Source organism: Otolemur garnettii, unplaced genomic scaffold (assembly GCF_000181295.1).
Source record: "Otolemur garnettii isolate 467f Iridium unplaced genomic scaffold, OtoGar3 scaffold00001, whole genome shotgun sequence".
NCBI classification, from domain to species: domain Eukaryota; kingdom Metazoa; phylum Chordata; class Mammalia; order Primates; family Galagidae; genus Otolemur; species Otolemur garnettii.
The window spans coordinates 11,750,443-11,762,831 of NW_003852396.1; positions in this window are offsets into that span (position 1 = coordinate 11,750,443).

Consider the following 12,389-nt stretch of genomic DNA (forward strand, 5'->3'; position numbering starts at 1 on the left):
TAGCCACTTGAGCTACAGACGCCGAGCCTGCAATATAATTTAAAGTCACACATAATACAATCCTTTCTAAAAAGAACATTTATACCAAGATGGAGGAGACTAGGGAACAGAGGAAAACAAAATTGGGGCAAGATTATGGAGGATGGTGAGAGTTTAACCCAGGAGCCTATTCTTTAATAAGGACATAAAAGAATAAAATGAGCAAAAAAAGCATCAGGAAAGGAGAGCCTGCAGTCAGGCAGACCATCTGGAAGTTTAGAAGTGAGATAAAACATTGATTTTAGTTTATGGTGATGGCTATGAGTAGGAAAAGCTCATGATAGTAAGAGCTGTCACAGAATGAGTAAATCTTGGAACAGAAGATTGCTCTGATCTGGTAACATATCCTACAGCAAACTATTTGTTTCTCTGGAATTTAGCTCAGATAAAAAATGATGTCTTCATTATAGTATGTATTTTCTTTTCTTTCTTTTTTTTTGGCCAGGGTTGGGTTTGAACCTGCCACCTCCAGCATATGGGGCTGGTGCCTTACTCCTTTGAGCCACAGGTGCTGCCCTAGTATGTATTTTCTAAGCTTGACACTGGTAGGGTTGGTGACACATGTTGAAGAAAGTCTATTCTATTGGATTTTGTGAGATAAACAGTAGGAGAATAATATTTCTAGCCTACTTTTATTAATTTAGAATTCCAAACTTTATTTAAGAAAACTCTATGAGATTTTTTGGGTTAGATATAATGCTAAACATTTAAAGCCTAGAACTGAAATACATGTTTGTTTAAGAAAGGTGATTTGCTTATCACAATTTTTGTATGTGTGTGTGGTGTATATTTTTGTAGTAAACTGGGAATGAAAAGTTAGTGTTTTATTTTTTAAAAAAATGAGTTAGAAAAATGCAGTTTTCTAAGATTTTTGACAAAGTTCTTCTGTTATACTCTCAAAATTAATTGTGAATTTCAGTGAAACTGATTCCCTGCTGTATGAAATGGGAAACCGGAGAGAAGAAAGTCTGTTGAGAGAGTTGGTAAGCTCAGCGCTTTGATTAACAGGCATCCAGGTGTTAAATTTAATTGCCTACAGAACAAAGGAAACGTTGCTTTTTGGCATTAGTTGCAGCCTTCCTAATCTTGGTGGACGTTCACAGGAGGAAGAAAAGGGGTGAGGTACATTTGGAAACTTATTTGAAAAGAAAAGTATTTGTGGTAGAGATTTAAATCATCATTTTTCCTTTCTCTAAACAAATTTTATCATAAAAGATTAATATATAAAACAAAGAATAGATAGAAATATGCCTGAGCACCACATTTTTACTATTCAATTTTTAAAAATATGAACCTTTGTCATATTTATTTCTTATTTATTTCTTAAGAAGTAAAACTCTACAGAGCAAAGTGAAACCTATGAATACACGTCACAATCCCATTCCTGGTTTTTCTTTTTTTCAGAAATTTATATCTTAAATTCATTATGTTCATCATGGAGGAGGAAGGACCATGTAATGGCAACATATATGCATAGTCATAAAAATATACTATATAATATTGCATGCTGTACATTCATAACTCTTTTTCTTTTTTCTTTCTTTCTTTTTTTTTTTTTTTTAGATAGAGTCTCTCTATGTTGCCCTGGGTAGAGTGCTGTGGCATCAAAGCTCACAGCAACCTCAGACTCTTGGGCTTACACAATTCTCCTGCCTCAGCCTCTCAAGTAGCTGGGACTACAGGCTCCTGCCACAACACCTGGCTGTTTTTGCTGCAATTGTCATTGTTTAGCTGGCTGGGGCTGGTTTTGAACCTGCCATCCTTGGTGTATGTGGCTGACGCCATAACCACTGTGCTACGGGCACTGAGCCCATAACTGAGCCAGTCAACATTTGCATAATTTATAAAGTTAGAATCAATCCTCCATTTTAAGTAATATTTATGGAAATTTATTTATACAGATACAAAAATCTCTACTTTGTCACATATGAATATGCTGCCATTTATTTATTCATTTTCTTTTTAATGCACATTTAAGTTGTTTCGGTGTCAGGCGTGGGAAACCTACGGCCTTAAGGCAAAATGTGGCCTTCTAGGTCCTTAAGTGCTGCCGTTTGACTGAATCCAGATTTCGTAGAACAAATCATTTATTAAAAGGAGTGCACCAGAGAAAGATGCACGTGTCTTCTTCAAGCTTTCCACGTCTGATTCATGCTTCAAAAAGAAGAATGAATCTCGAAATTATCCCCACCTGAATGAACTCTCCTGCTTATCTCTCCCTGGAAATATAAGAGTTCTGACCATTAAGTTCATGAACTCATCCTACAAAAAGTGCTACATCTCATTGCTGAATATCACTGCTGTCACCAGATGGCCAAGGGGAGCAGTAGTTGGAAGGTAGGTGAGCGAAGTGAAGTGATGGTCAGCAGTGAGGCGTGTAGCACTTCTTCTAGGATCAGTTCACAAATTTAATTGTCTGACCTCGTATATTTGTTAGGGCCTTCCTGTGTGTCCACAGGCACAGAGACTATTCTAAGAAGACTTACTCTTCCACTTTAAGTTTACTGACAAGTTGGTTTCCAAAGAGATTATATTAATTTATAATCCCACCAAAATGGTATATATTTCTCTGCTGCTTTGTATCTTTACCGTATATTGAAATGCTCAAGACGTTTAAATTTTGTCAGCATCCTGGATAGCTATCGCTTTCAAAGATATCACCGTGTTTAATTTGTACTTCCTAGTTATCAGTGGAATTTGAATATTTGTATGCATATATTGGCTATTCCAGTTTCCTCATCTATGAATTGCCTTTTTGTTGTCCTTGATAATTTTCTGTTGAATTAAATACTAACTTGTAGCAATATTTAAAAATAAGTCATTAATGCTTACCCTTCACTTATAATTGTCTTTGCATATGCCTTTTATGGCTTGATTTTAAAAACTTTTAATGATTTCTTTTTTAAAAAATAAATGTTTTTTTTTTTTTATTAAAGCTATTTCACTTAGAGATAATCCTTTTCTTTGCGGGGAGAGGGGGGAGTTTTACTCTGTAGCCGGATAAAGTGTCCTGAAATCACAGCTCACAGCAACCTCAATTCCTGGGCTCAGGCAGTTCTTTTTTCCTCAGTCTCCCCAGAAGCTGGGACTACAGGTGCCCACACAATGCCCAGCTAGTTATATTTGTAACACAAATTTAAATCATCAGGAAACAAAACTTTGAAGACCTCAGGTACCTTTGCCACCATTAAGGTATTTATAGCACACTTAATTAATTCTCGCTTCTACTTAGTCCTAATATGAACTTTTTCTGACATGCTTAAGATGGAAATTTTACAGAAGCTATTATTGTGGTAGAGATTTTTTATCTCTGAAATCATCTTAATTAAGCCTATAAATAAATAAAATAATTTATTTGATGATTTAGATCTCTTTAGATTCCAAAACTTGGTATAAAGCCTAGGTGGTACTTACATAATTATTCCTCCTTTGATAGAAATCATTTTAAAAGCATGGCCCAAGGCCCTTGATAAAATGTGTAAAATACATTGGTATATTAAATGAGCTACCTTACCTGCTAAAAATGTTTAAAATTAAAGTAAGAATTTTATCTTTTATATGAGTGGTTTTGTAATTTTTTGGCAGTATAAAAATGAGAATTTTTATTTAGTAATTAGTAATTTCTCAATTCAGTTTCCATTCATTGATAGATTTTTTTCACAGAATATTACAAGGGTACAAAGGTTTTGGTTACATGGATTGCTTTTGTACTGCTTGAGTCAAAGTTATAAATGTTCCCATCACCCATAGACTATCCATCACACCTGTTAGATGTGATTTCACCTGTCCTCTATTCCCCCCTCCATCTGCTTGATTTCCATTGAGTTTTATATCCATCTGTGCATATGAGTGCTGACCGGTAAGTTCCAATTTAATAGTGAGGACATATGGTGTTTGTTTTTCCATTCTTGCAATACTTCTCTTAGAAGAATGGTCTCCAGTTCCATTTAGATTGTTACAAAAGGTATTAATTCATTTTAATGGCTGAGTAGTACTCTATGGTATACATATGCAACATTTTATTAATCTGCTCATGAATTGATGGGCATTTGGGTTGATGCCACATTTTTGAGATTGTGAATTGTGCTGTGGTGAACATCCTAGTGCAAGTGTCTTTTTGAGAAATGACTATTTTTCCTCTATGTAATACTAAGTAGAGGTATTTCTGGCTCAAATATTTGGTCTACATGTAGTTCTGTGAGGAATTTCCATACTATTTTCCATAGAGTTTGTACTAGTTTTCAGTCCCATCAACCTGTATAAGTGTTGGCCGGGTGCAGTGGGTCATGCTGTAAGCCTACCACTCTGGGAGGCGAGGCTGGTGGATTATCTGAGCTCATGAGTTTGAGACCAGCCTGAACCAGAGCAAGACCTCATCTCTAAAAATAGCTGGGCATTGTGGCAGGTGCCTATAGTCACAGCTAATTGTTTGGGAGGCTGAGGTAAGAGAATTGCTTAAGCCCAAGAGTTTGAGGTTGCTGTAGTCTGTGATGCCACAGTACTCTACTGAGGGCGATAAAGTGAAACTTTGTCTCAAAAACAAAAACAATGTATAAGTGTTCCTTCCTCTCCATATCCATGCCAGCTTCTATAGTTTGGGGACTTTTTGATAAAAGCCATACTCCCTGGGTTTAGATGATATATCAAGTTGGTTTTCATTTGCATTTTTCTGATGATTAGTAATGTTGAACATTTTTTCATATGCTTGTTGGCTGTTAGTCTATCTTCTTTTAATGTTTATTTTTTGTACACAGAAATGTAAATACATTCAGATTTAATTTTTCTTTTAGGTGACTATACTTTTTATGAATTCTTTAGGAAATATTTCTTTAGGTTAAGGTCCTAAAATCTTATCTTATGCTTGTGTAATTTAAAATATTGAAATTTAAATACTAAAAATTTAAGCCTATCTGAAGTACATTATTTTCAATATATATTTAATGTTTTCTACAGAGATAATCAGTATTATTTACTATGTGATATAATATTTCTAACTAGATCTTAATACTACTGTAATACTTTAATTAAAAATAAAAAAATTGAAAATTTTAAAAAGTTATACATAGGTATTTCTGTCTTTCTGGGATCACTATTACACGTAAAATGATAATTAGTTAAGATTAATCCTGCCACTTTGTTGTTCTTCAAAATTATACTTTTCCCCAATATCTATATAAATATATTTTGGAGGCAATACGAAAAATGAAATAGCTTACTAAAATATTGAATATAATTGCATTAATGATATATGTTAATTTGGAAATAATTCCTATCTTTGTGACATTTCATCTTTTCTATAAACATGATATGCACCTTCTTTGTTGAGGTATTTTTATGTTCTTAAAGAATAGCTTCATATCCTTCATTAGATTTGTTCTTGGGCATCTCGTAGTTGTGTTTCTTGGTAAATAGGAATTATACTATTATTGTTATTATATTTTCTAATCAGCTATTCTTGATTTAAAATTATTAGATTTTTGAGCTTTTACCAAACTGCAGAATGCACTAAATTTTATTGTCTTATCTTGACTTTTTTATAAAAATTCTATTTTACTCAGATAGGGATCATATTTATCTCTTTATTTCCAAGTATACATTTCATTTCTCTTCATTTGTCATGTGACCCTAGAAAGAATTTACAGTGACATTTTGTGGTTCTATTGCATGTGGCTCAGGATTTTCTGTGGGTCTCTCCCTCTCCTGCAGACAGGGACTGTTTTACTTCTTCCTGTCTGTCATGCATGCCATTTTTTTCTTGTGTTATTCTCCTTACTAGGTCTTGGGTTACAATGTTGAATAGGAAAAAGAAGACTGGACATTTTCCATTTTTCCTAATCTGAGGGGGCAGGAATTCAGTCTTTTCTGATTATTTCTGCTGTTAGTTACAAGAGTTTTAAAGATGCTCCCTATCTGTTAGGAGAATTTTTGCTCTGTACCTAGTTTCCCGAGAGCTTTTATATCACAAATGAATGTTGAATTTTGTCAAATGCTTCCTCTGCAATAAGCAGTTATGATCATATGATGTTTCCTCCTTAATTTGTTAATGTGGTGGATTACACAAATTGATTTTAAGATTCTAAGCCATCCTTACATACCTAGAATAACTTTAAATGGTCCAATATCTCTTTTGGAGATAAAGGACTTTACTAGAAATTGTTCTTACTTTAAAGAAAAATAAATACAAAAAATAAGTTGCTGGCTCCGAATAGGAAAAATGTTTTGATAATTGTATCATGAGATACTGTTTAAACACACATTGCAGATCAAATATTTGGAGTTACGATGTTAGTCTACATAGATGGGTGATCGTAACTTTACCACCATAAAAAGATTTCAAATTGCATTTGTGTTTCTGTGTGCACACAATGCAAAATGAGCATAATAAGGATTGAAGATTGATATTTCCTTAAGTCTGCTTTGTTTAGTTCTGCCGTCTGCTCTTCTATATGGCTGTGTCCCCAACTGTACACAGTTTAGTGATACCTAGAAGTATGAAATCCTTGCCCATCAATAAAAATTATTAAATTGGTTTAAAAAATATGTATATATATTTTATAGAATGTTGCTTTATGAGCATGCTTGTACAATGACATAAAAACCCTTCTTCATCAATGTAGAATGAATTTGATCAAACATGGAGTTGCTGATTAGCTAATGGGCTCATCGTTATGTATTTACTATCCTTGCAACTTTCTTTCTAGAGTTATTTCATATCACTATTGTCTCAATGATACTTTTGCTCATATAGAGCAACACATATCTTTCTTCATGTAAAAAATGTGTCCTTTCTTCTCAGAGATGCTGAATCTCAGCTTTTCTGAAAAAGTTTCCATCATTTCTATAGTCCTGATATATTTATCATCATGCATTAAAAAATACTGAAGACTAGTGCTTTATTGTCTCATCATTTTATATATTTAAATGTGGCCTCTGTTTAGGCTTGACCTGACAAATTATTTTAAAATCTGGGGTGTAAGTTAGTTATTAATATTGTTTAAAGCACTTGAGTGGATAGTAATCTGGAGACAAAAGAGAGTAATCTGGAGACCAAAGTTGGCCTAAAGTGCTTGTTTCTAAATTTTAGCGTGAATAAGAATCATTAGAAATACTAGATAAAATGCAGATTGCTGGGCTTAACTCTCAGAGTTTCAGAGTTGGTAGACTTCTAGATGTGTGGGACTCGACTATCTGCATTTCTTACAAGCCCCCATGTGTTGCCAATGCTTCTAGTCTGGGGATCATAATTTACACAGTGGTGGCAATGTGTCTTTATCTTGTTTTAGTATTTCTGTTCCATTAGAAAGCATAGAACGGAAAATATAGTAAGTGCATCTTGGATATCTATGATAATGATCACACCTTTAAAGCAATTAACTTTTGCATGGTGCTTTGCTATTTATAATGCACTTTAACATCAAACATATATTTTAACACAATTATGTGAATTAGAAATTGTTCATATATCTATTATTTTAAAACAAGAAATTGGAACTCATTGATACTGAATGAATTCTCCAAGTTGCACTATAAATAATCTGCAGTTTGAGTCTGGAATCTAGGTCTTCTCACTCCAAAGCCTGCCCTTCATTTAATACACAACACCAAATGCTTTCATATACAGTGTTTGATCCTCCCAGCAATCTCATGAGATAAGATGGGCAAGTATTATTTTCTTCATTGTATAGATGAAGAAATCAATGCATAGAAAAATAACAATCTTGACTAAGCAGCTTCAAGTCTTGGCTTCAACTGTTGTGACATTTTGGGCTAGAATGTTTCCGTGGCGTATCAACCTAGGAAGGTAGAGGGCAGTGAAAGTGACTCAAGACAAGTACATACAACAGAGAAATGTATTGTGTTAAATAATCTAAAAGGAACTTTTAATAAGTCTGCTTTTTCTTATCACCACCTGTTGGAAATTATATGCAATGTCAATGTTAATACTCTTATTAGAGCAGAATGTTCAGAATATCTCCAAACCCCATATGCCACTACTCTGTCTCACAGGAAATACTACCCAGCAGCAGAGTCCCTAAGAACACAGGCAGCCTTGCTGTGCATGCTGCTGAAATGCACACACTTCAGGGACCACGGGGGGATTAAATAATAACAGTCCCTAACAACATGGGGCAAATTTCAATTACCCAAGTATATTAGTTGTGAATATTGAATAACTTCTAGATCTTTTGACCACAAAACATTGTGTAAATATTAGATGTACACATATTCAGTGACCAATCATATCACTCCTTTTGAGATCAGCCAACAGTGGGTCACAGCACATTTATTCAGTTTACATACAAACAGCAAAGCAGGGAGTTGAACAGCCTCCTGGCCTCCTGGGGCTAAACCCTCATGAATATTTACATAAGTGGATAAACGGAACAGGAAACTGGCCAACAAAGGTGACAGTGCAGCTAAGAAATAAAAATGGGTAGTCCTCAGAGTGAAATTCAAATAGGATATAAAGTCATAGAAAAAGTATTTGACTCTGGGACTGTTAAAATTGCTACCATTCTAGGGAGTTTACATATGCTGCAAGAGGAAATGAGTGAAGATGAATTTATCAGCAAAAATAAAGACTATGATAGTAAGAAAGGATAGAGATATCCCTCACAAGTGACACTGATAAACAATTCACATTAAAAGAACTTTAGGAGATATTTCCTGTCATTGAAAATGAAAAATATCACATGTTGGAAGCTGATACAAACTTAAAAAACAGTATGATAATTTGTCATGCTTTAGAAAAAAATGCTTATCCCATATGGTAAGTTATCCAAGAAGGCAATTGCTGTTTTATGCTACTTTTGATAAGTTTTTCACAAAGAAATAAAACACATTAATTCTCAATGATTTTAGTGTTTTGAACTACAGTGTACTGACCAGATATATGAATATTTTATGCAGAGGCTGGGAGAATCAAATGTCTGTAGCCCTCAGAACTCAGTGCTCACTGTGTGGGTGGCTGGATTTTCACCACTGCCACTATCTGAGAGGCCCTAAGTAGGATGAAAACTTTTGTAGCTTTTGGGGGGCGGAGGGGTTGGATTATTTTTTAGTTTGTTTTTTGAGACATACTCTCACTCTGTGGCCCTGGGTAGAGTGCTAGAGCATCATAGTTCACAGCAACCTCAAACTCCTGGGTCCACTTCCAGTGATCCTCTTGCCTCAGCCTCCCAAGCAGCTGGGACTACAGGCACTCACCACAACATCTGGCTAGTTTTTCTATTTTTAGTAGAGACAGGGGTCTTACTCTTGTTCAGACTGGTCTTGAACTCCTGAGCTTACACAATCCAACCACAAAGCCTCCCAGAATGCTAGAATTACCGGTGTGAGCTGCTGTACTCAGCCAAGCTGTAGGCTTTGCCTATGGGAGGACCACATGCCCTGGACCCACATCGTCCTACACAGGCACCCTGGCACCATCCCTGCAGGTACCCTGCCCTTGTCAGTGCAAGTGCCCCATCCCATGGCCACCTCAGACCATGTGCACAAAAGTCACACCCCCTGAACCTGCTGTATCCCACATAGGGACTCTGCCCTGTGAATCCATTCTGTCCCAGAATTCTGGAGTCCCACTCAGCCCTACATGTTAGTTATGACCCACTAACTCACTTCACACTGGGTTTCCACACCACTCTGAACCCCATGGTCCTGTCCCACCTTGCAGGCTCACCGCACCCTATACCACCACTATACTACACTGTGTACACCCAATCCAAGTGCTTGGCACCCTGGCACCTTGGCCTGCATGCATGCACACTGTGTCCAGACAACTTCCTCCATCCTGTACACTGGCCATTCTTCACATACATACCTGGCACTAGGAGCTGGCCTGGTCATAGTGACTCAGTGTCAAGCACCTGGGAACAAAAGAGATGCAACAGATTAGCAGTGTCAAAGGCTCTGAGTGAACTCACACCTCTATTGCCTCCTTGAAATTCCAGAGAGCTGAACCGTGCTATCCAGAGAACCATCCTTACTTTCATGGGATGACAGAAGTCCTAGCAGAGGGGAACAGGCACATCGTATCTGCTATCTGTTTGAAGCTGAGACAAGAGGTCCGAGGTGGGAAGTAATGAACATAAAACTCTGGCAATATGAATAAACATGCTGTCTCAACACCCACAATGGATCACAATAGCTTTCCACAAATGAACTTGAGATAAAAAGAAATTGTTGAAGTGAGAGACAAGGAATTCAGAATACAAACGGCAAGTAAGAAAAATAGAATGGAGGTGATGGTAGAAGACCATCTCAAAGAAACTTCACCCCTCACCCCAGAAAATTCAGGATGTGAATGAAAAATTCAGTAATGAAATAAGCAATCTTAGAAAAGAGAGAACAGAACTTAAAGAAATGAAATAGCCAAAATACAATAGAAAGCTCTCACAGCAGGGTAGACCAAGCTGAAGAAAGTATGTAAGATCTTGAAGACAAAGATGTTGAAGTTCCCTGTCAGTAAAATATGCAGAAAAAAACAGCAAAGAAGAATGAAGTCACTGTGAGAAATATGGGATTATGCAAAAGTAATACTCATGTATTTTTACTAATATACAAACAAACAGATTTTTCAAACTGAATAACAATTGTGAGACAAACATCCAAAACATATGGGATACAGAAAAGAAATGTTAAGAGGGAAGTTCAAAGCCTTATATTCTTATATCAAAAAGTCAGAAAGGTCACAAATTAACAACTGAGCGCCAAACCTCAGGGACCTAGAAAAGAAAGAACAAACCAAACCCAAAGGTAGAAGAAGAAAAATAACAAAGCTCAGAGAAGAAGTAAACAAAGTGGTAACCATAAAATCCACACAGAGGACTAGGGAAATGAAAAGTTGGTTCTTTGAAAAGATAAATGAAATAGACAGCCCTCTCGTCAGACTAAGCCAAGATGGAAGGAAAGGGACCTACATAAACTCAATCAGAAATTAAAAAGGGGTCATTACAACTCATACACAGATACAAAGTATCACCGGTGAAAATCTCTACACACATTAACTATAAAAGTTGGAGGAAATCAATAAATTCCTGGACACACTGGACCTCCCCATCTTGAATCAGGAAGAAATAGAAGTGGAGAGCAGACCAATAATGATTCAAACAGTAATGAAAATTATCTCAGTAAACAAAAGTACCATTCCAGGAAGTTCCACAGGCAAATTCTACCAGACCTACAAAGAAGAATTGGCATCTATTCTCCTGAAACTATTCCATGAAAGCTAGTAGGACACAATCCTCCCTAACTCATGCTATGAAGCCAACATCACCCTGACACCACAGTCTTGGAAAGAGCACAACACAAACAGAGAGCTATAGACCAATCGCTCTTATGAACATAGATGCAAAAATCCTCATCAAAATGCTAACAAACCAAATGCAACATCATATCAAAAAACATACTTCACCACGATCAAGTGGGATTCATCCAGGGATGCAAGAATGGTTCAGTATACGCAAAATAAAAAGTGTGATTCATCACATCAACAGAAATAAAAACAAAGACCTTATCAACATTTCAATTGATGTAGAAAAAATGTTGATAAAATCTAGCAAAACTTTCTGATAACAAGCCTAAAAAACTAGGCATAGAAGGCACATACCTCAACGTTATAAAAGCCATATATGAAAAACAGCCAACATTATACTTGATGGGGGAAAGATAAAAAGCATTCCTCCTAAGAACTGGAATAAGTCCAGAATGCCCACTGTCACAACTTCTCCTGAGCACAGTACCAGAAATTCACAGTACCAGAGCAAACAGTCAGGAGAAAGAAATGAATGGCATCCAAATCAGGCAGGAGGAAGTCGAACTACCCTGGACTGCCAATGATACGATCCGAGGTTGAAAACCCTAAAAACGCCAGCAAAGGGCTCCTAGACTTGATAAGTAAATTCAAATTGTACCTCACAGATGTGTATAGTTACAATTAAAATGATTAATTTAAAAAAATACATAAAAATAGAAAGCTTGTAAGAAAAATTAAGGGACACAAATCAATAGCATTTCTATATATTAATACTATTAACATTCAGGCTAAGAGTTAAACCAAGGACTCAATTTACAGTAGTTATTAAGAAAATAAAATACTTCACCAATGAAGTGAAAGATCTCTATAAGAATTAAAAAATGCTGAGGGAAGAAATCATGGATGACACAGATGAATGGAAAAAAACATCCCGTGCTAATGTATTGGAAGAATCAACACTGTTAAAATGTTCAGACATCTCGAAGTGATTCATAGATTCAACATCATTCCCACAAAAATTCCAAGATCATTTCTCATGGATCTAGAAAAAATTATCCTAAACTTTATATGGAAGCAAAATATATTCCAAATAGCC